We start from the raw sequence: 26,713 nt of genomic DNA on the forward strand, positions 1-26,713 counted from the left end.
TTTGCCCTGCGCTAAATCGCGCAGGGCAAAGGCATTTTTCTGAGTTCCGGTGACGTACCGGGGCTCTCTATGGGGCTGACAGGAACCCCGGTGACGTCACCGGCACTGATGGGCTTGATTTGGCTCTGCCCTAGCCAGTAAAACGGCTAGGGCAGAGCTAAAGCCCGCCCCTCAGAGCCGGTGACGTCACCGAACACACTGCTAGGCGGAAGTTACCGCCCGGCAGTGTGTTATTGTAAACACAAGAGCCTGTGCCCTGCGCGATCTAGCGCAGGGCACGGGAGCGCATCGGAGCATGAGATGCTCCGATGCCAGGCTCAGGAGGGCTGCCGGGGTGAAAATAAGGGTATGTCCGGGTTCAGCTCTGAACCTGGACAACCCCTTTAAGTTAATCTGCCCCCTGGAGGCTGGTTTTAAAGTCAGTATAAAACTGAGTCTGCTTATATAGCACCTACCAGTAGCCATTAGGCTCCAGGAGAAGTATATAGTGGGCTCAGCATGCATGTTGGTACTTGCATCCCTGGATCCGATGAAAGCTGTAATGGCACCGGACGGGGTTAAAAGCAGAGTGTGCTTGGCGTGCATGCTGTACCTGCGCTCCCTGGACTTTATGTGGCTGTCATGGCCCATAACAGGTAGGAACTAGTGTCAAGAATCGGACATGCTCTATATTTTTTGTGCGACAGTGGAACGGGCATAAGGATGTGGACAGCACACGGTGTGCTGTCCACATTTCTTGCGGCCCCATTGAAATTAAAGGGTCCGCATCCGATCTGTAAAAAATGCAGATCGGAAGTGGAGCAAGAATACAGTCATCTGCATAAGGCCTTATTGTGTAGATAACATGGTCGGAATGCAGTTGCATGCTGTCAGAAAACACATCCAATAATATCAAGTACAATTATGTCATAGTATAGTCACAGGGCTGTTAGTACCGTGATGTCATAATGTAACCACTATAAAAATAAATAAATAAATAAAAGAAAAACTGTGGCAAAAATGTTTACTTTCATAGCAGTGTCTCTTTTTTGCTCATCCCTCAGCCCCTTTTGAACAGTATCCCACCCTGTCAAAGCACTTTGGGCACCAGGCTGAATCTGATGACTCCTGGTGCCACATCCACCTCCAGTACATGGAGGAAGCAGCTCTCCATACTGTGCCTGGAGATTTAGCAACTCTTCTGGAAGTCCAGAAGATCTCTCCATTTTCCAGGGATGTTCCCGAAAATTTGGAAAGTGTGATCTTTCATAATGTTACCCCACTGGGATAAAACTTGGGTGGTCAGATGTCCGGCTTTAGGCCGGACAACCGGTTTCCTGGCACCTTGTTCAAGCGCTTGGGTGTCCTCCTTTTCTGTGGCTCCATCAGCATTGCGCTATCTGAGAGTGAGCTACAGCTACAAACTGACTGACTGAGGCTTCTCTCAGCCCCAGTCCATAGTTGCCAACTGTTCCGAATTTGACAGGAGTGTCCTTGATTTTCATATACAGTCCCGTAAAATTTGCACTGTCATGGGTTGAAAATGGGTGGGGCTAACACAAACCACACCCATAAGTGGGTGTTCCTGTGCGACCCGGGCGTTAATACATCATCATGCACATGGAAGAGTGTAAGCATGAAAGCAGAGCAGCAGCCAGACGTGTACAGGATGAGTGGTGAATAGACAGAGGTTTAGCGATGTACCTACAAATTACGTAAATGTTGTAGTCATACAGCAGTTTTTAAGTAACCATACATATACAGTGATTAGAGATGAGCAATGTTTTAAAAAATTCAATTTGGATGCTTCACCGAACTTTGTCAAGAATTTTGATTAGTTACAAATTACTTCATCATGAATTGTCTTCCATTGCATGGAGCGGCCACAATGACAGGGAACGGCGATGCCCCCCCCCGTCCCCCCCCCCCGTCACTTAACTCCTTAGATGCTGTGTTCAACCATGAACTGTGAGACTCACATTAAGGTGCTCAAAGGTTAATCCGGGTTAAAAAATATATATTAGACTCGCCTCATCCACTTGATCGCGGATAGGCCGTCCGCTTCGTCTTGATTGAAGAAAACCCGACAAAGGACCTACATCGAGCTTGAAGGTGTCACTATGTGATCACACTGGCCGCGCGCAGTGACGTGGTGACGTCTTCACGCTCCCCGCAGGTCCTTTGGCAGATTTTCTTCAATCAAGACAGGAGCAGATGGCCTCTCCGCGATCAAGTGGATGAGGCGACTGTAATTTTTTTATCCTTTTAGCCACTATTTTAGGAAAAATGTATTCATTACCACAAAGGGTGAGGAAATTCAGCTTCGTGGCTAATCAAATTTTTCCTGAAATTCGGATCGAAGTCCACTTTCGATACTTCGATTCACTCAACACTAACACTGATGAAACAGTAATAATCATAGCAACCTTTATTTATATTGTATCAGCGTATTCAGAAAATCTAAAAACAAATACTGCAAAGCATAAATGGTACAGTCATGCAATATGAGGCATGGTAAAATAGGTACAGTGATGTAATCTCAGGCACAGTGATGTAGTAACACAGGTACAGTGATGTAATCTCAGGCACAGTGATGTAGTAACACAGGTACAGTGATGTCATCTCAGGCACAGTGATGTAGTAACACAGGTACAGTGATGTCATCTCAGGCACAGTGATGTAGTAACACAGGTACAGTGATGTAATCTCAGGCACAGTGATGTAGTAACACAGGTACAGTGATGTAATCTCAGGCACAGTGATGTAGTAACTAGAGATGAGAGAATTGTTCAAAAATTCGATTCGCTTGGTCGCCAAATTTTTCAGGAAAAATTTGGTTCGATCCGAATATATTTGTGGCGAATTACATTTAAAAAACTGCTATTTCCTGGCTGCAGAGAGCCTTTATAGTGGTGTAGAACACTGTGCCTTGCAGTAACACGCATAGGGAGTCTGCTGTGATAGTGAAATAATACTGTAAGTCCGTATGACATGCAGATGACTGGTGTCGCTCTTAGAATCACTGCACACTGATTTGGGCAGTCACGGGGCCAAAACTGACCAAATAACTCAAGTATGAACTCAGCCTTACAGGTCGATGTTGGCGCCAAGAAGAAGCGCACTCCTTTTACACCGTCGCCAGCTGATTCCACATAGATGTCTACAGAACCTGTTCTATTAAACGCTTATACAAGTAGAGCCCCCCTCCCCCCGACAGAGTGGAGAGGGTGTCAGCAGTAAGTTTGTGTCACTGATTAATTTGCCCTTACTCTGATCCGTCAGAACAATAACCCACAAAAAACGGATCCTGCCTGTGGAGCATCCACCTTCACTCGGTCAGCATTTGGTCAGTAATCCATCAGTATTGCTAATGCCAAAAAAAAACCAGGGGTGGAACTAAAACAGAGATGACACGTCAATGGAATATTTGCATGTCTTCTGTGTTTTGTACCCACTCCTGCTTTTGGCTACCAAATCATAAGCCAATTCTGATGGGACCATACAGGCCTTACAGACAGGATCCATTGTGTGTCTCATTTTTCCTTCCTTCTGACAGATCAGAAGAAAGGTAAAATAAATGATGATGTCAGCCAGGCGGAAAGGCAAAATAGTGGCATGGGGAGGGTGGGAACAGCATGAGAAGTCCACAGAGTGGACCTATGACATATTAATGAGGTGGAAGCAGCATGAGGAGACCACAGAGTGGCCAAATGACAGAGTGTGGATGTGGCAGCAGCATGAGGAGACCGCAGAGTAGCCCAATGACAGAGTGTGGAGGTGGTGGTAGCAGCAGCAGAATCAGAAGGATAACCTAGGCTAGGTGACATAGTGTGAAGATAGCAGCAGCATCAGGATACCACAGAGTGGCAAGGTGACATAGTGTGGAGATGGCAGCAACAGCAGCATCAGGATACCACAGAGTGGCAAGGTGACATAGTGTGGGGATTGCAGTAGCAGCAGCATCAGGAGGATACCACAGAGTGGAAAGGTGACATAGTGCGGAGATGGCAGCAGCATTAGGATACCACACAGTGGCAAGGTGACATAGTGTGGAGATGGCAGCAGCAGCTGCATCAGGAGAGCACAAAGTGACCCGGTGACAGAGTGGGGCAGTGGGTGGCAATACCAGTACCCACTAACGAAGGTGGGTGAAAAAAGGAGCACTTGGCATCAGATGTGTGGCATCAGGCAGGTTGCAGCATCAGAGAAGTAGCTGAGGCAGGTAGTCAGAAGAAACCGGTCTCTTTTATCAAAGTGTTGGTGTGGCACCATGGATGATCTAGTCTGATGGATCAGGAATTGGTGGTTGGAAATCCTGGCTGATCCACACCTAATTCATCTTGACAATGGTCAGTTCTCTCCAAATTTTGGGTGGACAGGGAAGTTCTCCTTGGGGTAACTATGGCCCCTGCCGCACTTAACACCCGCTCTGATGCCACACTACTGGCCGGGCAGGACAGCTTTTCCAGGGCAAACTCTGCTAGTTGCGGCCACAAATCCTGTTTGGCTGCCCAGTAGTCCAGCGGATTTTCAATGTGGGTTGGCAGGGTGCTGTCCAAGTATGCCACCACCTGTTGGTTCAGGTCCTGCTCCAGGTCTACCTGCTGCTGGTGAGCAGTTTCTTCACTATGCAGGTGAAAAAAGCTACTCATCAGCGACTGTGGACTCAGGCTGCTGCTGATGGAGCTGGTACTGCTCCTGCCACCTCACCCCTCCCCAGCAGCCATGGCAGTGGAACATGAGCGCAGAGGGCCCCCCCGTTTAGACCTGCTAGAGGATGGATGATGGCGCAGATAGGCAGCGGCCAACTGACTACATACAGTAGGATGTCTCTGTAGTAGTTCAGTTTGTCCTCCCTCTTAGTGGGTGTAAAAAAGGCCCCTATTCTGGACAGGTAGTGAGGGTCCAACAAGGTGGAGAGCCAGAAGTCATCCCTCTGCCAAATGGTGACAGTTCGGCTGTCACTACGCAAGCATGTGAGCATGCATCGGGCCATTTGTGCAAGTTACTTGGAGGGACTCCCTGGCTCCATCTCCACTGCATACTGCCACGGTGTGTCTGGGTCCTCTGTCTCGTCTTCCTCATCGCCCTGTAGCTCCTCTGGCTGCTCCTGCTCCTCCCTTCGCCCGTCACCTGAGTAGAAAAACCACCCATTTCGCTACACATTGCCTGTGCTCCAATGTCCTCCTTTTCCAGTTCAGCCCCCACAGGGCTCATGTGTCTGTGAGATCTAGGCACCACGTCTCCAGTCCCCTGACCAGCCATTGTTACCACCTGTTAGTAGTTGAATACCAGCTCACCTGATAATAGTCATCAACCCCCAGTGCACGGAGCAAGTCAGGTAAGACCTTTGATAATAGAAGAAATAAACGTAGTTCCAGCACTTCAATTTCGTTGTGTTGCCTTCTTTTTATTTTGGTGACCAATTTACAGCATGTAGAAAAATCCAAACACTCCAACACCAGTTAACGCGTTTCGGACGAACCGTCCTTAATCATAACTGATAGAAAATGCCTAACTCAAAGGTATATATAGGTGGTGTCCACTTCCTCTAACCTAATCAAGGGAGGAGAAAAGCAAGGTGGATAGCCACCTGTTAAATTGAGGAAGGCTTTGTTTCTTACACCTCGTGACCAACATACTAAATACATGTATATTTAAAAACATGTATGCTGCTGAAAGCACCATGCGAATATTGTTGCACTCGTTGTATTCATATTATAAAAATGTATGTGGCAATGAATATCCCACAACATTTTCAACAAAAATCACAAGGTGTGAACATAGGCAAATAAAATCATGTTATCTAGGCGTATTATAACTGCAGAAGTACAAACCGGATTCCCAAAAAGTTGGGACACTAAACAAATTGTGAATAAAAACTGAATGCAATGATGTGTCGATGGCAAATGTCAATATTTTATTTGTAATAGAACGTAGATGACAGATCAAACGTTTAATCCGAGTAAATGTATCATTTTAAAGGAAAAATACGTTGATTCAAATTTTCACGGTGTCAACAAATCCCCAAAAAGTTGGGACAAGTAGCAATAAGAGGCTGGAAAAAGTAAATTTGAGCATAACGAAGAGCTGGAAGACCAATTAACACTAATTAGGTCAATTGACAACATGATTGGGTATAAAAAGAGCTTCTCAGAGTGGCAGTGTCTCCCAGAAGCCAAGATGGGTAGAGGATCACCAATTCCCACAATGTTGCGCAGAAAGATAGTGGAGCAATATCAGAAAGGTGTTACCCAGCGAAAAATTGCAAAGACTTTGCATCTATCATCATCAACTGTGCAGAACATCATCCGAAGATTCAGAGAATCTGGAACAATCTCTGTGCGTAAGGGTCAAGGCCGTAAAGCCATACTGGATGCCTGTGATCTCCGGGCCCTTAAACGACACTGCAGCACAAACAGGAATGCTACTGTAAAGGAAATCACAGAATGGGCTCAGGAATACTTCCAGAAACCATTGTCAGTGAACACAATCCACCGTGCCATCCGCCGTTTCCAGCTGAAACTCTACAGTGCAAAGAAGAAGCCATTTCTAAGCAAGATCCACAAGCTCAGGCGTTTTCACTGGGCCAGGGATCATTTAAAATGGAGTGTGGCAAAATGGAAGACTGTTCTGTGGTCAGACGAGTCACGTTTCAAAGTTCTTTTTGGAAATCTGGGACGCCATGTCACCCGGACCATAGAAGACAAGGACAACCCAAGTTGTTATCAATGCTCAGTTCAGAAGCCTGCATCTCTGATGGTATGGGGTTGCATGAGTGCGTGTGGCATGGGCAGCTTGCATGTCTGGAAAGGCACCATCAATGCAGAAAAATATATTCAGGTTCTAGAACAACATCTGCTCCCATCCAGACGTCATCTCTTTCAGGGAAGACCCTGCATTTTTCAACAAGATAATGCCAGACCACATTCTGCATCAATCACAACATCATGGCTGCGTAGGAGAAGGATCCGGGTACTGAAATGGCCGGTCTGCAGTCCAGATCTTTCACCTATAGAGAACATTTGGCGCATCATAAAGAGGAAGGTGCAACAAAGAAGGCCCAAGACGATTGAACAGTTAGAGGCCTGTATTAGACAGGAATGGGAGAGCATTCCTATTTCTAAACTTGAGAAACTGGTCTCCTCGGTCCCCAGACGTCTGTTGAGTGTTGTAAGAAGAAGGGGAGATGCCACACAGTGGTGAAAATGGCCTTGTCCCAACTTTTTGGGGATTTGTTGACACCATGAAATTCTGATTCAACATATTTTTCCCTTAAAATGGTACATTTTCTCAGTTTAAACTTTTGTTCCGTGATTTATGTTCTATTCTGAATAAAATATTAGAAGTTGGCACCTCCACATCATTGCATTCAGTTTTTATTCACGATATGTATAGTGTCCCAACTTTTTGGGAATCCCGTTTGTACAAAAGTAGACAGGCTGAAAAACCTACCAGTAAAAATACATTAGTTCTTTTCTAAGATTTAAGCCTGATGGATATCGGATATTTAGTCTGAATATCCAAAATGCTTCTCTTAATAATATCACTTTCTTTATGTCTCCACCTCTGGGGGTAGCTGTCACCTTTTCAATAGCATAGCTTTGGAAGCTTTTTAATGATCCGTGTTGTGGAATAAAGTGTCTGGCTGCATTTGAAATACCTGTGCAGGAGGGGTCAGATATATAATTTAAGTGTTCAAGAATTCTGGTTTTAAATTTTCTTGAGGTGCTGCCCACATATAATAAATTGCATTCAGTACATTTAATAATATAGATTACTCCCATTGAATTGCAATTGATATATGATTTGATGGGGAATAACTCTGTGTTGTCAGAATTACGAAAATTTTTTCACAGATATCACAAAGCCGCATGTTTTACAAGGGTGGCTTCCACATTTCGTGAAGCCGACATATCCCATCCAGGTATTAGGTGCGGCTTTGCTGACACGTGAAAAGAAAGAGGGCGAAAGGGAATTAGTTACCACCATGTGTTCCAGGACATGAAGCAGTGGAATGACGTCGTTTATCCTGTAGTCCTGGTGACTGACAAATAACGTAGCATCTTCAAAGGGCCTGAGCAAACGGCAGGTGTCACGCATGAGCTGCCACTGACTGACATTGAAGTTACACAGGGGAGTACTTCTATCTACTTGCATCATCAAGAAATCATTGATGGCCTTTCTCTGGTCCAACATATGGAGGGTAGAATTCCAACGGGTGGAAATGTCGCATATCAGCCTATGTTGGGGGATGCCGTTCTGCCGCTGCAGCTCAATGAGGGTGTGCTTTGCGGTGTACGAGTGGCTGAAGTGCATGCAAAGTTTCCTGGCCCTTTTTAGGATGTCTTGCAGTTGGATGGAAGACTTCAGGAACTGCTTGACAGCCAGATTGAACACGTGTGCCATGCAGGGCGCATGGCTCAGCCTTCCTTGACGCAGCGCCAACACAATATTCTTCCCGTTGTCGGTCACCATGGTTTCAATTTTGAGTTGTCGGGGAGAAAGACAGGATTTCTTGACGAAGAGCACGGAACAGTTCCTCCCTTGTGTGACTCAGTTCGCCCAGGGAAACGAGGTGCAGAACAGCGTGACACCGCCGTGCCCTGCACATGTGGTATGCTAGAGGGGCACTGTGACTTGTCCCTGCAGTGGAGGCTGAGGACATGGTGGAGGATGAGGAAGGCAGACATTGTCGCAGGACCAACTGCGTGACAACGTGGAGGCGTAATCGGCGTGACCTGGCCAAGTTGCTGGTGTGGCTTTGCAGGAACCATATTCACCCAGTGGGCCGTAAAGGACATGTACTGTCCCTAACCATAGTTACAGCTCCACACATCGGTGCTGACGTGCACTTTGGCAGACACCGACAGGCTCAAGGAGTGGCCCACCTTCTGTTCTACATATTTATGCAGGGCTGGCACTGCCTTTTTTGCAAAGAAATGACGGCTTGGAACTCTCCACCTCGGCATGGCACAAGCCATCAGTTCTCTGAAAGGTGCACCACTTGGAAAGGAAGGGACTGCAGCACCAGCAACTTGGACAGGAGCACGTTCAGCTTCTGCGCCGTTGGATGCGTGCACGCATACTGTTGTCTCTTGGCAATCACTTTGGTGATTGATTGCTGATGGAATGACTGACAAGGAGTAGGAGGAGGAGGAGCAGGAGCATCAGGACCAGCAGATGATGGGAATGACAGACAGCTCCTTTCGGCTGAGGTGGTGGAGCCTTGACTGCCTAAAACTGGGTGCTTGCCACTTGGTGATGCAGTGGTTGCTGCGGCAGGCTGGACCACCACATCTGAGCCAAGATTCTTTTTATGGTGACGCTGCATATGTTGACGCAGGGCCAACATTGGCACCCTGGCCCTGCTTCACCTTCTGTCCACAGATTCTACATATGGCCACATTCACCTCCTTCGACGGCTTAAAAAAAAAAAGATGCCACACCGCCTAGTAGGTGATTTTATCCCAACACTCCTCACTGACTGACTGCTACAGCCGCTGCCTCTGTGAACCCCTACACCGCTACTTCCCGGGCAGGTAGGCTGCTGCAAAGCAGGTAGTCTATCCCGGGCACGTTTGGCTCCCGACCTCCCACTGCTGCCACCCTGCTGACTCCCGGCCACCCTAGCGACTTGCTGGCTCATGGGCAAGCTGCCACCCTCTTCTCCTGATGATGATGAAGCCCCTTCTGCACCCGGCTCCCAAGTGAGATTGGCTTCATCATCATTGAGTAGTATCTGCACATCACTGATGTCCTCCTCAACGGTCTCTCGGTCAGGAGCCTGACAGCTCGCAACACCACCTCCCACACCACTCTCCTCATCACTACTTGCCCGCCTAGCGGAGGAAGCGGTGGATGTCTCCTCTAGATCTTGGCCGGGCAGTAGCTGCTGACCGCCCTCTAGTAGCTCTTCCTCGCTGAAAAGTGGAGCTGAGCCTACAGCATATAATACTTCTCTCGGTAAGGGAACAGAAAAGGACAGAGGCAGGTTGAGGACAGGGCCTGCCATGCCAACTAAGGGTTGTGTCTGACTAACCAACCGACTGTTGGCTGGGGGTGTCTGACGCCACTTGGGATGACGTGGATGACCGAGTTAACCAATCAAGAACAGCTGGGTTGCTGGTCAAAACACGACCACTAGATGACACCGGGAGCTCATGCCTCTCACTGCGACTCCTGCTGCCACGCTCCCTTCTGCTGCGACAGAAACATTTAGGCCTCTGCCACTCCTCTGTGCATGGCCTGGCACTTCTCTGTCTGACCTACTTTTAGCTGAACTAAATAAACTAAAAGCAAATTAAAACACCCCTAAAAATCAACAAAAATATTTTTCTTTTTGTACTGAAATAGGCCACTAAACACTTTCACCACAAATAGATGCACCAGTGAAGTGCGTAAATATTTTTCTTACTGTATTGAGCTAGGCGACTAAACGCTTTTGCCACAAATAAGTGCACCAGTGAAGTGCGTATATTTTTTCTTTCTTTAATGAAATAGGCCACTAAACACTTTTCCTACAAATAAGTGCACCAATGCAGTGCGTATATGTTTTTTTTTTCTGTACAATTTCAACACATATAACTGCAGAAGTGAACTGAGAATATACTTTTTTTTTGTACTGAAATAGGCCAGTAAACACTTTTAGCAGAAATTGCACCAGTGAAGTGCGTATATTTTTTTCTTTCTATATTGAAATAGGGCACTAAATGCTTTTGCCACAAATAAGTGCACCAGTGAAGTGCGTATATGTTTTTCTTTCTGTAAAATTTCAACACATATAACTGCAGAAGTGAACTGAGAAAATATTTTTCTTTTTGTACTGAAATAAGCCAGTAAACGCTTTTAGCAGAAATAAGTGCACCAGTGAAGTACGTATATTTTTTTCTTTCTGTACTGAAATAGGCCAATAAACGCTTTCACCACATATAACTGCAGAAGTAACATGCATATATTTATTTTTCCTTTTTTGTACTGAAATAGGCCACTAAACTCTTTTTACACAAATAACTGCAGAAGTGAAATGCGTATATATTTTTCTTTTTCCACAGATATAAGCCACTAAAGGCTCTTCAACTAAGATGCTTTGAAATGGCTCCTCCCTATACTTTCCCTGCACTTATAGCTATTTTTTTTAAAGTTTTTTTTTTCACAATGAGGTTTTTGCAATTGCTGTTCCTAGCGCCTTCTCACATCTGTACCTGCACTCAGAACGCTTGAAAATGGCTGGCTGTTGATTGGCTGCATGCATGGCATTATGGGTCAGCCCGCCTTCCCAGAGTTCCTTGCCCCATGTCCTGACACATGTAGCCGCCATTTTAGGAAAAATTGTGATTCGTTACCACGAAGCGCAAGGAAATTCGCATTCATTGCGAATCCAATTTTTCATGAAATTCGGATCGAATTCCACTTCGTCTGATTCAATTCGCTTATCTCTAGTAGTAACACAGGTGCAGTGATGTAATCTCAGGCACAGTAATGTAGTAACACAGGTACAGTGATGTAATCTCAGGCACAGTGATGTAGTAACACAGATATAGTGATATAATATGAGGTGCAGTGAGATAATAACATAGGTTCAGTGATGAATTATTAGTCACAAGCAAACAGTAACAAAGTAAAACAGTAACACAGGTTCAGTGATGTCATATAAGTAACAGTGATTTAGTACCACAGGTACAGTGATGTCATATCAGCATAGTGATATAGTAACACAGGTACAGTGATGTAATATGAGGCATAGTGATATACAAAAGCAGGTTAAGTGATGTAATATCAGGCACAGTGATATAGTAACACAGGTATAGTGATGTAACATCAGCTTGGTGAACAAACACAGGTTCAGTGATGTCATAGCATGCATAGTGATATAGTAACACAGGTACAGTGATGTAATATCAGGCACGGTGATATAGTAACACAGGTACAGTGATGTCATATCAGGCACGGTGATATAGTAACACAGGTACAGTGATGTGATATAAGGTGTAGTAATATACTAGCACAGGTACAGTTATGTAATATAAGGTGTAGTAATATACTAGCACAGGTACAGTAATGTCATATCAGGTATGGTGATATAGTAACAGGTACAGTGATGTAATATAAGGTGTAGTAATATACTAGCACAGTAATGTCATATCAGGCACAGTGATATAGTAACACAGGTACAGTGATGTCATATGAGGTGCAGTGATATAGTAGCACAGGTACAGTGATGTCATATGAGGTGCAGTGATATAGTAACACAGGTACAGTGATGTCATATGAGGTGCAGTGATATAGTAACACAGGTACAGTGATGTCATATGAGGTGCAGTGATATAGTAACACAGGTACAGTGATGTCATATGAGGTGCAGTGATATAGTAGCACAGGTACAGTGATGTCATATGAGGTGCAGTGATATAGTAACACAGGTACAGTGATGTCATATGAGGTGCAGTGATATAGTAGCACAGGTTACATGATAAAATAGCTCTTACAGTGATTCAGTAACACAGGTGACGTGATGTAATAGCAAGTACAATGATTAAGTAACACAGGTACTACAGTAATGTATAAACACAGGTAATGTAATAATAGTGACGTATAGATTGCAACCTCACATACAATAAAAAAAACAGGCACTGCCGTGTAATAGCGTAGGGGCAGTAATGGAATAACACAGGTACAATGATGTAATAAAAGAGATATAGAAATGTAACAGGAGAAAAGTGATAGAATGACATGTATCGCAGTGCAATAGCAGGTACAGCAGGGTATTAACACAGGTACAGTAATACAATAGGAGGTATACTGAGGTAATAACACAGGTACAGTATTGCAGCACAGTGAGGTAATAAGAGGATGATGATGTTATAAAAGGTACAATAAGACAGGTACAGGGATGCTATAACATTGGCATAGTGATGTAGCAGGCATAGCAAGCAACAAGTAGGTGGCATAAGCATACAGGTAGAGATTGTTAATAAGTGCTCAGTGGGCATTGCAGAGTCCAGTAATGGGGGGGAGATGACCCCATGCCTGATACCTCCTTGCTGGAGAGAGGATCCCTCTGCTTCCGCCTGCAGTGTGGGAACTCCCTGGGGGAGGAGTGAGACCCCCTGCCCGAAGCTGTGCAGATCAGACACTGCTTCCCAAAGGACCAGAAACCTCTGATCCTGACAGGAGGAGCCTCGCAAACCCTCTTCCCCCCTCCCGAACACCCCAGACTCCATATATAGGAACGTGCCTGGGACTTGGCATGCTTTACTTCCAAAAGGCAGTGAATCATTTCCTCCATTTAACAAAAAAGGGGGAAAGCTCCTCATGATTGATGGTTAAATTTAGATGGAATTTTTAATTTTTTTTTACGTTGCAAAAAAAAAAAGAAATATGAAAAAAATGAAATACATGAATTGTTGTGGTTACAGGAGCCAACAAGTGCATGGATGATGAGAAGTGCGATGTGAAGAGTATGCGTCTGGACGCTGCACAGAACATGATCTGTGAGCTCCCCCACCTGACACAATGAGGTAAACACCAGCCACCGAAGTTCTACGTGATCTGCTGCAAGGACCTCTGAACCTTCTAATACACGTCAACGGAAATTCTCCACTGACGTGTCTGTAAATAATATGACTGATGTCAGAGTGTGACGATTGTACTGAGATCAGCAGATGATGAACTCATTGATTCTAAACAAATTGAAATAGTTATGAATTTCCCAGAAACTTCAGTTTAACGAATCCGAAGTTTTGGGGATTTGTCGAGCATGAATCAATCGAAATGGCATCCACCATTTTACATATCATAATACAGGGAGGGTGAGAAGATGAAGAAGGAGGATCACATGACCTCATCCAGGCGGGTTTGTCCATAATGCCTTGCAGTCAGCCTCAGCCAATCAGGAAGGACTAGAGCTGTGATGTCAGTAGACGTGTCACAGGCGCTATGTGAGAAACCAATCAGAATCTGCCATGTTTTTCTGTTTTTCGCCTGTTAGATAAGAGGAAAGAGATCTTAATTCACAGAATACAGCTAGTTTAGGGTCAGAGAGGTTATTTCACAGTGAAGAGAAGACAATAGCTACACACTTACCAATATATAAGTTGGCAAATTCAGGGAATGTTAGCCCTGCCCCCGGCAACACCCCAAGCCCACCAGAGAATGCCCAGTCCTGGGTGGAGCTTACATTAGCTCTGCCCATTTTTGGCCTTGGACAGTGCGAATTTGTTTGGACTGTCTCTGAAAATTAGGGACAGTCCATGCAAATTCGGGATAATTGGCAAGTATGTAGCTATACTTGGAAAAAGAGAAACAAAAAGTGGGCCCAGCCAGACTCAAGGGCGCCAACCATGTAACGTAGTGTGTGAATAAAACTAAATAGGAGAATGTAGTAATGTCTAATAACAATCAAAATACATAGTGGGTATCAGATAACACCTTAAAACATATCAAAAGATAAGAACAAGGTAAAACCAAGAAAATCTGTGTTATGACTCACTTCACGAGGGGAGATAGTCTATGGGATATAGGTTCTCTGGGAAATGTTTAAAATGTCCGCTAGCAACCTAGAACATGAGGAGTACTGGTTGCCTCCCGTTGCAGAGATGCCTAGGGGGTGAGGGGGCCTCACGACACACTACACTGTGACAATTGCATAAACTACATATTGGTGAGTGTTGCTGTCAGGCTGCTCAGCAATGATGACATATCGTAGGCAGGATGACATCATTACCATCTATTGTTCAGCAGTGTAGTGAGGCCACACCCTCTCACCTCCCTAGGCAGCTCTGAAAGTGGAGGCAACTAGTCCTGCTCACATTCTAGGACAGGTTGCTGGTGGTCATTTTAAATCATTCCTTTAATGTAAATCACCCCCAACACCCCAATCTTCATCATATAATTCACAATTCAGTTAGGCTTTCTCAGGAAGGCTGTTGCAAACACGATGTTAATCAATGTTGCATACATTTATACAACTCAATTTATTATTAATGTGAACCACATCATCCAAAAGCACAATAAATCTTTCACAACATTAATCCAGGTACTGATAGTGTACCTCCTGACGTATTGGTGTGCGTTTCTCCACCGGAGCTTGTTTAGGGCAAGCTCGAGTGGTGAAGGTCCATGCCGATTTTTCACAAAATTGCTTGCCAACAAAACCACCTCAAGCTCTCTAGGCAGAGAATAGAACATGGGCATGAAGCATGGGAAAACAGAAATAGCCAGCAATGTGAGCAAAGCTACCACTTGGCCAAGTGGTTGGTGGTACATAGACTGCTGTACCACTTAATGGATTGCACTGCCTTTAGGCAACTTGTCAAAAAAAAGCCATCCTTGCCTTGCACTTTCACATAGCAGAGAATGTGGGCCGCTCCTTGGAATTGTTGCTGTGTGGCAAGGTGCATGCCACCATTGACATGTGGAGTAGTCCTTACAGCCAAGGACAGTACATGTCTTACAAAGCTCACTGAGTCAGTATTGTGCATGGCCATTTACAGCAGTAATGTTTGTGTAGGTCAGTTTCCCAAAACAGGTGCTTATCGACCTTCCATGTCCTTCTCAATGGACATCTACTGGATTTTATTTACGGGCTTCGTTGTGTTGGTCTATACAATTAAATAAACTTAAGTTTGTGGGTGTAACAGGAAAAATACATGGAAAAGTTCAAGGGGTGTGAATACTTTTGCAAGGTACTGTATCCTCAGGATAGGTCACCAGCATTTGATCTGGACCCCCCCACACACACGCGATCAGCTGTTTGAGAAGGCACTGGCGCTCGCAGTAGCACCGCAGCCTTCTCACAGATTCTCCTAGGCCAGTGATGACATGTTCATCGTTCACATGGCCTATAGTCAGCTCAGTCTTCTCAAACAGCTTATCGGGGGGGGGGGGGGATTCCGTTTGTCAGACCCCTATCGATCAGATACTGATGACCTATCCTCTGGATAGGTCCTCTGGATCTGCTTTAACCGGTGTGCCTGATCTTCACTTGCAAGTATCGTTTTATTGGTAAATCTGCCTCATCATTGCCTCCACGCTTCAGGGGACACCCCAACCAACACCAGGCAGAACCCCTGAACCATGGTGTGCCCTAAAGTGAAGAAAAGGTGCGCCCTTCTTATCACTGAACGGCCCTAGGGGAGTGACATAGCAAGAGAATTGCTGCTGTGAGTAGCTACTACTCAATTATTGCTACTACCATTCCTATTCTCTCCGCTCTCCCCTGCGGTTCTTTTTAATACCCCCACTGTTACCAAAAACTAGAAGCCCTAAGCTGGTGTAGAAATAGCTGATCATGCTCATACCGTGTGAGTCTTGCCCATGTGGCTGTGTCTGGTACTGCAGTTCAGTTCCAATCCCTTAAACAGGGCCGAGCTGCAGTACTAGATGTAGCCACATGGATACTGATTTTCTAATGTGGATTGTCTTTCTAACTTTATTATAGTATTTGATTTTGATTAAATTATAATTATGGTAGATTATGGCTGCTTTCAAATCACCGCTATTATTTTCTAATCTTCTGCTCTGTTATAGGAGCAGAAGAACAGAAAAAAATGAATTGTGGGATTTGGCACATAACTGACACAAATGGAACCTAACGGATCCTATTAACTATAATGGGATGGGATCTGTTCAGTTTCTGTTCCCGATTTTTTTTTTTTTTTTTTTTTTGCAGAGCAAAGATTCCTGCTTGGGGAACTTTTCTCTCCACTATTTTTGACAATTTCTTTGATGGAGGCTCCAACGCAGATGTGAACATACTGTATGGGTCAGACGCACCAGGCGAATGCATAAACCCCTAGCTGTTAGTTACTGCAACGAGCAGAACAAATATTTTGGCAAAAAATTAATTATTTTATACCTGACATTTATACCATACACTTGTATAAGTTGACATATGTTTCTAGGATATCAAACCTAGAGTATTTCCTTCCCCTGCTGGAGATTTTTAAATCTCTATAAAGCTTGTTGTATATGTTACATTTGAAGAAGGGTCTAGTAACTGGAAATGCATTATGTTTGGATTTAAATAAATACCTTATTAGATCAAATTTGGCAAGTATTCGTGTCCAGAACTTTTTTTGAGCTTTGTTTGTACTTCTATGCACACCAATTTGTCCTGACGTCCATAGCAGTCCAGTCACGATTTCTTGACACCTGTAGCTGACAATCTGTTAAGGACAATAGGTGTGGAACCACTGCACCAACTAGGGCTAGACTTGGGGATAATCTTAAGGCCGTTATCCTGGCAGTCCCCTGGTTTTCACCCTTTAAAGTATATACAGGGATCTGGCCTTTGCTGCAGGGAAGACAACAGGTGGATACCTCTAGGAATAGTTCCAGTGTAGTTGGCAGAGGATCATAAACACTGGTGCAAGGCACCGAACAGTAAGGCAATACTCATAGTCAGGAAACAGTCAGCAGGCAGCATTTGTACGAATCCGTGACACTAGACCAAGGTCAGAGCAGGCAGCAAAGCGTCAATACAGTAAACAGGCTAAGGTCAGGACAGACAGGGGAGGGTCAGAGTCTGTAAACAGGCAGAGGTCAGCACACAGGTAAACAAGTAGAACTGAACACCTTTACTGGTTACTAGCAACTAGGCAACCTAACGTTCAGGCACCTTCCTCAAGGGAAGGTTTTCACTGTAGTGACCAAGTTTGGGGTGGTCCCAATGCGCAGGGTCCCCTGAACACTGTCAAGGTGTCACCATATATTGCTGCTCTCCGGAGGGGAATGTAAGGTGTGGTGCACCCAATGGGAAATAATTCCAGAGAGCCAGAATTTGCAGTAAACCAGTGTGCTTATTTACTGGAGGAACTCAAGTGCAAAACAATACAAGCGAGGCATAAGGCTGGCTTACACAGTCTCCTCCCAGGCAGAAGAAGGTTCTGTGCTGAGAAAAGGCCTGATCTAACTGTCCCTCTATCTGAGAAGGCTTGTATCCTGGCAAGAGGGTTGGCTGCCCCGAGTCTGTGATTCAGTCATCTGGTTGGCCCTCTGGTTAAAGGGAAGGCACTGGCGCTCGCAGTAGCACCGCAGCCTTCTCACAGATTCTCCTAGGCCAGTAATGACACGTTCATCGTTCACATGGCCTATAAGCAGCTCAGTCTTCTCAAACAGCTTATCGGGAGGGGGGGGATCCCGTTTGTCAGACCCCTATCGATCTGTGGCAAAGTATCCCCATGTCAACGTCTTCTTCTGGTCACCTGTGCGTTCTGTCTAAACATTGGTCCCTATATGCAGACAACATGGGCTCTAACTTCTTCTAATGGGCTTTTCTAATAAGAGGGGTGGAGTGGAGATGCACAGCCTAAACAAAAACATTGTTGCAATTTCAGCCTGTCATAGACTTATATAGAGTTTCAATACGAGTCTATGGGAATAACTAAGCAGTTTTTCCAGACATAAACAAGAGAGTTAAACCAGACAGTCAAAACATCAGTGTGTCCGTTTTTTCCCTCTAAAACTTTGCATAGTCCTTTATAGTAACTGTGGAAGATCTCTAACTTATTAGTGCATAGATAGAAAGTCCCTATAGTTTCTCAGTATTAGCTGGCTGTGCATTAACCCTTTCAATACTGCAGTGCAGATATAGTGCAATAACAGTGCAAATGAACAGGATACGTACATTACAATAAACACACAAAAGCGGTTTAACAATACAGTAAAAGTGCAAACAATGGCACAAATCATAGTGCAAGTTAACCCTTCCAAGTGCACTAAAGTAGTGAGTTGATGTCTTTGAGCAGGAGCAATAGGGGCAAATGTCCACAAATGTCCATAGTCCAAAGTCAATGGAGGAAGAAAAAAAGAATGATCAACTTGCAGGATGACAGGCCGAACTGGATGGACAAATGTCTTTTTTCGGCCTTATGTACTATGTTACTATGTAACAGTGGATCGCCAGCGGCTGAAGGAAAGGTAAGATAGTGAAAAAGCCCCAATGGGGATATCAGGGGGACCTCTGATACACCTATTGGGGCTTTTTCACTATCTTACCTTTTCTTCAGCCGCTGGCGATCCACTGTTACATTCTTTTTTTCTTCCTCCATTGACATTAACTACGGCCTGCAAGTCAGGCCGGTCTGGACATTTGGTCCTATCTAGTGAGAGCTGCCTCTCTTGCCTTTGACGTTACTTTTTTCTAAGTTACCACATCCTGTGGTGCCCGTCTCACTACCCTCCCTTCCTCAGCACTTCACCCACCACCCCATTCCACTTTTTTCTCCTTTACCCTCCCCACTCCCCCTACCCTTTTCCTCCCCCTATTATTGATCCCCTTCTGATGCTTCTTTTTTGTTTGAATTTCTTGCATAGTCCAAAATACCCTTGCTCCAGGGCACTACATCTTATAAACCCACAGTTGGCTAGCCATAGGCTGGAATGGATCAGGACATGCACGCTGGCCCTTTTAAGAGTTGGCAAAAGCGCATGTGCTTTAGAAACAAAGGGAGGAACTATATCATCAGGAGCAGGCTGTGGCCTACAGGCAGGAGACACATGGGAATGGCCGCCTTGGAGCCTCGGGACCCCGGCAGCTTCAGCGCAGACGGAGAGTAAGAGATATGGCACTTCTTTCTACTCTAGTCAGCAGGTCGGCAGTGGGAGAGGAGTGCCACCATAACACAGTCCATTTGAATCATGTATGCAAGCCTAGTTGTTGTGGCTTATCCAACAACCCAAGGTAAGACCATGCCCTCAAGTTTATCTCTATTGGTCCATGTGCTTATCCTGGGTAGCGCCCAACGCTGTTTTCTCTTCTTTTCCTAAAAGCTAATATGGATATGGATGACAGTGCATGAGCTACCTTACATTTACTTTTGGTACTGTAACAATTTACTCACTCTCATAATTCTGACATGCTAAGGTTCCTCCATTTTCTGTATTTATATTAGAATGAGAGCCTCCCTTCCCTTCAAACCTTATGAACCCCCCTCCTCGCTTCACCGCTCCAACCTCCCCTCGCCCCCCGGCGATATTCAGTTATATTACGGTACAATTCTTATTTATATTACTTATCCCTGTAATCCTGTTTGCAATAAAGCCTAGTGGTCTGGATAATATAATCTCTAATAACACACTTTACCGAAAAGGGTCCTTAGTGGAAAAAAGTCTGAATTAACCCCCAACGGCTGCTGCACATAGTGCTCTTAATTCAGACTGATCTGTGAGGAGGTAAAACCCCAAAAAAGCTTTTTGGTTTTTTTGCAACTTATTTTCTTTTATCATCACAACCTACTTCCCGCTCTTCCTGACAACTTCAAACCTGCTCCGTTGGAAGAGGTTGTCTGACATTAGAAAAAAGGAAGATTTTTTTTTTCCTAAAACGCGCCACCCTTATCCATAGTCTGTGCCTAGCTGGTAGCTGGATAGGGATTTAACTAACCATACATTTAGGACACTGTTGCCTGGGCGAGGTTGCCCCCCATTTTATGTCAGAAGCCACCTGTGCTGTCAGGTTTCAGAGTAAAATGGGTTCCATTAACACATAGATATTATCGGCCAGTTAAAACTACATAGTAACACATATCCCTTTTTGTATGTGTTTTTATTTTCTGATTGTAGATTTTTTTTATTCTGTTTCCTGAACATGATTATGAGGCGGCCATCTTGCCTGAGCTGTTCTAAACAGCATTAAGAAGGCATTAAAGGGGTATTCCCATCTGAGACAATTGGTGCATATCGCTAGGATATGCCCCCATTGTCTGATAGGTGCGGGTCCCACCTATCTCGTAAACGCAGTCAGCAAAGTCCAGGAGGGTGCCCTGCACATCAGCACCTGCCCTTCATTCATTTCAACGGGGCTGGTTTGCTATTTCCGTCGGCCCCATAGAAATTTATGGGAGCGGTGGCCGCACAACAGCAGTGCGCTACCATTCAGTACTATGGAGAGAGCGCTTGGTGGTGGCCGGACCCAGAGAAACCCGGGGACTTCTGGCCATCACCTTCCCCGCTCGATTCTCAATGTAGGTGCGGTTCCCAGAGGGGACCCGCACCTATCAGACAGTAGGGGCATATCCTAGCGATAAGTCCCCATTGTCTCAGATCGGAATATCCCTTTAATTAAATTGCTTTATGGCAGCCCCATGGTCCATAGACACAGTGGTCAGGAGGAGACCTCATAGGCTTCTATGGGAGAGTTTTTTGGGCATGCTCTGTGACCTGTGCAGAGGTCATTGTACAAGGAAAGAATAGATGAGATCTGACAATCACCTATTGTGAATGGTGGATCCTGTCTTATCTATACACAGAGGTGATATCATTACAGGCAGGATTAGAACGACAGATAACTGATAACTATTAGGCAAGGTGGCCAGTGCGAAAACTGCAGGATTTTATGTTTTTTGTTTAAATATAGATAATGACATTGAAAATAAAAAATAACATCAAAAAATATTTTAAAAGAACGTTAAACATAAAAATGAGATTTAAACAATAGGTCATTTTCTGATATATAAAACTGTTGCATAATTTCCAACACAAATTAAAGGGGTATTCCGGGATCAGACTTTTTTGTAGTGATCAATCCACTATCCCATACATCACCTTTTGTAATGTATTCACGGTACCGATTCAGGTCCATTTTGGAGTTTGTTCGTGATATCACATAACCCTGCCAACAGCATTGTGCTCTTCAGCGGTGACGCCATGTCTACAGGCCACTTGGTGTTCAGACACCTCAGCAATGACGCATGCGCTGGCCCAGCACGCAGTAGGTGGATGCACACATGCATGCATGAAAAAAGCGTTACTGCCATAAAGAAGGAAAAGGAAGGGCAGAGCATTGTACCCGGCGCAGAACATTGACTGATGTGGCTCCTTGAGAAAACACTTCTCCAGTGGACAAAATTACCATCATTGGGATTGTTATGTCTACTCCATCCAACTGCTTTGCAGGTAAAACTTCAGCACTCTCTGTACAACTTAAAGGGGTGCTACTATAGTGTGCGGTCTCTTGAGACAATAACACTATAGTGTGTAGTCTCATCATCGGGACCGTTGCACTATAAGCAGCATTCGGCACAGCAATAGTACTGCAATAATACTGCACTGTGCAGTCTACTCACTGGGACCACACGCTACGGTAGCACAGTATCAGAACTGGGCATAAGGGCTCGTTCACACGACAGTTGGTGTCCCGTTCTGTGAACCGCAAATTGCGGTCCGAAATGCATGGGAACCTTCCGCGGGGCAGGTGCATGGGGATCGCAGACCGATTCTCTTGAATGGGTCTGCGATTCCCTCCATTCCGCAAAAAGATAGAACATGTGCTTCCATCACGCTATAGTAGCACCTTAAAGATCTTGCCCCATTTGGATAATCCCTTGCTAAATGACCACAAAAATCAACCGATGATCACAGGCCTGGTTTCTCAATAGTTAGTCTATGTGGCTGTAGTATTGCATGGTGCCTATTTAAATTAAAGGGGTTGTACCATGATTAAAAGGTATCCCATATCCACAGGACAGGGGATAACTGATTGATTGAGATCAGAACGATGGGACCTTGAAGAATCCCAAGAATGGGGGTCCTCTTCCCCCATCCCAATAGAGCATCAGATAAAGCATGCAGCTGCTCCATTTATTTGCTATGAGACTACCCGAAATAGGTAAGCATAGCACTTGACTATTTCCGGCAGTTCTATAGAGAATGATTGGAGCGGCAGGGTGCATGCTCGACCAGGGATCTAGGGATCAGTGTGGGTCCCAGCAGATGGACCTCCATTTAGTTAAAGCGGTTATCCCATGAATAATGTAAAAAATGAAAATCATACATAATCAAGTACAGGGCAACCTCCTTCTAACAAAGCTAGACCCAGCCCTGTACCTGACACGGATCCAGAGATCTCCCCCTTCATTGCTCCAATTGTTCTGCTAGATTTATTCTAAGCTGTCAGTTTAGGAGGTGTGTCCTTTCTCAGGGGGCGTGTCCTTTCTAATGCAGCTGGTGGCAGTTGAAGGATGGGACTGAGCATGTGCTTCCATCTCAGTGAGCAGGACAGGGACATTAGAGATAGAGCAAACAGCAGGTGGCGCTATACTGATAGAGTTCAGTGAATAACTCAGTAGCTATAATAACATTTTATTTACCTGCAGTTAGAAAACTAATCAGATCCAGGTGCTGGTTTCAAAACGGTAGAATATTTCTCATGAAACAATCCCTTTAATTTAACTTTTACTCATAGCACAACCAAGCACAACCAGTGGCGGATCCAGAGCCTGATCTCGGGAGGGGCACTTCCAGATTATTTTCTGTCCGCCGCCACAAAACAATGGTGCTTATAGAACAGACTACACAGTGTAGCGGTATACTGTATACTGTGTGGCACAGTGTAGAGGTATACTGTATATTGTGGGGCACAGTGTAGAGGTATACTGTATATTGTGGGGCACAGTGTAGAGGTATACTGTATATTGTGGGGCACAGTGTAGAGGTATACTGTATATTGTGGGGCACAGTGTAGAGGTATACTGTATATTGTGTGGCACAGTGTAGAGGTATACTGTATATTGTGGGGCACAGTGTAGAGGCATACTGTATATTGTGAGGCACAGTGTAGAGGTATACTGTACATTGTGTGGCACAGTGTAGCGGTATACTGTATATTGTGTGGCACACTGTAGAGGTATACTGTATATTGTGTGGCACAGTGTAGCGGTATACTGTATATTGTGTGGCACAGTGTAGCGGTATACTGTATATTGTGTGGCACACTGTAGAGGTATACTGTATATTGTGTGGCACAGTGTAGCGGTATACTGTACATTGTGTGGCACAGTAGAGGTATACTGTACATTGTGGGGCACTGTGTAGAGGTATACTGTATATTGTGTGGCACAGTATAGCGGTATACTGTACATTGTGTGGCACAGTGTAGAGGTATACTGTACATTGTGTGGCACACTGTAGAGGTATACTGTATATTGTGTGGCACAGTGTAGAGGTATACTGTATATTGTGTGGCACAGTGTAGCGGTATACTGTACATTGTGTGGCACAGTAGAGGTATACTGTAAATTGTGTGGCACAGTGTAGAGATATACTGTATATTGCGTAGCACAGTGTTTGCTATATGTGTATAAAATAAACATATTTCACATGAAAACTTACAGTTACTTGGCTTGGCCCTTGGGGATCTCGGACGCCACTTCCACACTTTGGCCGGGGGCTCGGCGGAGCTGATATTGTGTTTTATCCTAATGAGTAAGATTTCATAATAAGGATTTGGAGAAGGGGCAGAGGGATAGCAGAGCAGGGAGAGGCTGGTGCTGCTACTAGGGGGTCATACCATGGGGGAGTAATAAATCCCACCATAATGCCCCCCCCCAGTAGAAATAATTCCCCTTATAATGTGACAGTGCAAAAAATACCCCCTTGCAATGCCCCCAGTTGAGCTAATGTCCCCGTAGTGCCCCATAACGTGCCAGTATAAAATACCCCTATATAGTGCACCCAGTATTAGCCTCCATAGTGCTCCTCTCCCCCCTTACTCCTAGTGCCCCCCATAATGTACCAGTATAAAATGCCCCAGTAGATGCCCTCAGTGGCCCCCATAATTTGCATGTATAAAATACCCCTTCTTAGTGCCCCCCATAGATGACCCTATAGTACTCCTCTCCCCCCTTCCCCATAGTACCCACCATAATGTGTCCCAGTATAAAATTCTACTGTACAGAGCCCCCCATATAAAATACCCCTTCTTTGTGGCCTCAGTAGATGCCCCTATAGTGCCCCCAATAATGTGCCAGTAATAAGTGCCCCCAATAATGTGCCAGTAATAACAGCCCCCCAATGTGCCAGTAATAACAGCCCCCCATTATGTGCCAGTAATAACAGCCCCCCCCCAAATAATGTGCCAGTAATAACAGCCCCCCCCAATAATGTGCCAGTAATAACAGCCCCCCCAATGTGCCAGCAATAACAGCCCCCCATCATGTGCCAGTAATAACAGCCCCCCATTATGTGCCAGTAATAACAGCCCCCCCAATAATGTGCCAGTAATAACAGCCCCCCATTATGTGCCAGTAATAACAGCCCCCCCAATAATGTGCCAGTAATAACAGCCCCCCAATAATGTGCCAGTAATGACAGCCCCCCATTATGTGCCAGTAATGACAGCCCCCCATTATGTGCCAGTAATGACAGCCCCCCCATTATGTGCCAGTAATGACAGCCCCCCATGATGTGCCAGTAATGATAGCCCCCCATTATGTGCCAGTAATGACAGCCCCCCCATTATGTGCCAGTAATGACAGCCCCCCATTATGTGCTAGTAAAGGTATTGTGTATATATATATATAAAAAAATAAAAATAAACACTTATACTTACCTCCTTGGCAGTGATGCGATGCAGGCTTCTTCCAGCCTGTGTCCCGTGCTGTACGGCTCAGGCGGCGCGATGACGTCATCGCGCCGCCTGCGCCGGCCTCTGATAGGCTGCCGGCCTAGTGCCGGCAGCCTATCAGAGGAAGGGACACGCCTCTCCCTCCCCTGCCTCAGCACAGTCATCTGTATCGCTGTCCTGAGGACGGCGATACAGATGACTATGGAGATGAGCGCTTCCACACTGCCCCGTTGCCCCCCCCTCTGGATCCGCCAGTGAGCACAACCCCGTTAATCCTACAGAACAGGAGCTGCTGTTTTGGAGCTGATGTCCAATCTATGTAGTCCATTTGGACAACCCCTTTAAGGACATTGAAACAATGACCTAAAACGTGTATTGCACTGATTGAGGAACAGATTATTTGTGCAGGTGTCTTCTTTACAAAGCTTAACCTCTTAGTGACCACACACCTTTTTTAAAAATCGAATTCCAAGAGCTATAACTTTTATGTTTTTTCGTCAAAGCACTTGTATGAGGTCTTTTTTTTTTTTTTGCAGGACAAGTTATAGTTTTTAATGCGCCATTTAGGGTGCATGTAATGATTGATTAAAGCCAGTTGTTTAGCTAAAACCCCCTTTGTTTACGTCAGTAAAAAGGTGTATTAGTGCTCACTAAGGAGTTTTTAAAGGGGTCCTACACCTTTTATTACTAATGATCTATCATAGATTATAGCATCTGATCAGCGGGGGCCCGACACCCGGGACCCCCACCGATCAGCTGTTTGAGAAGACAGTGGCACTCGCAGTAGTGCCACAGCCTTCTCGCTGTTTCCTGCAGTCCAGTGATGTCACAACTATGTCACATGACCTAGGTGCAGGTCAGCCCCATTGAAGTGAACGGGGCTGAGCAACGCCCCGGCCAGTGAAATAGTCATGATGTCACTGACCTGCGGGAAATGGCGAGAAGGTCGTGGCACCTGTGACGAAATCTGTACTTACCTGCTTTTCGAAGCTTTATTCCAGCTCCATGGCTCCTGGGCTGCCTTCACTGGATTTCCGTCCCCTTCTGTCTTCTTCCACATGGACAGGTTCACGTACGCCGTTGCAGCCTGGCCTCCGTGGTGGCATGTCAGGATCTTCTAAGAGGCATGTGACAATGCAGTCAGAACAGTAGAACGGGAGTCTGTAAACAACATAGTATCACTGCTATTTAGTTTCCATTATATAATGGTTAGCACTGTTCTTGGTAATCGCATACTGATAATAAAGATTATTTTTTTGCATTCATTTGAGTAAAGAGTTTCTGCAGCAGCTGAAGTTTCGGTTTTCTAAATAAGTTCAATAGCTTTGTGCCAGTCAAGTGTCTTCTGTGAAGTGCCAGCATGTGAGTGGAGGCCAGACATCGGTATGC

General features: G+C 45.1%; 1 protein-coding gene across 2 annotated transcripts in view; it reads right to left on the bottom strand.

Annotated features, from left to right (window-relative positions):
• The window catches only part of LOC122920946 (PRKC apoptosis WT1 regulator protein-like), a 50,271-nt gene extending 23,851 nt beyond the window's left edge, over nucleotides 1-26,420 (bottom strand). The window contains exon 1 of one of the 2 annotated variants that reach the window (XM_044270786.1): nucleotides 26,302-26,420. The gene's annotated coding sequence lies outside the window, so the exon portion shown is untranslated. Of the gene's footprint in view, nucleotides 1-13,015; nucleotides 13,153-26,301 lie in introns of those variants that run through there. The other variant, XM_044270785.1, reaches the window with a different exon arrangement.
• Nucleotides 26,421-26,713: the final 293 nt, after the last annotated feature.

This window comes from Bufo gargarizans, chromosome 10 (genome assembly GCF_014858855.1).
Source record: "Bufo gargarizans isolate SCDJY-AF-19 chromosome 10, ASM1485885v1, whole genome shotgun sequence".
NCBI lineage: Eukaryota > Metazoa > Chordata > Amphibia > Anura > Bufonidae > Bufo > Bufo gargarizans.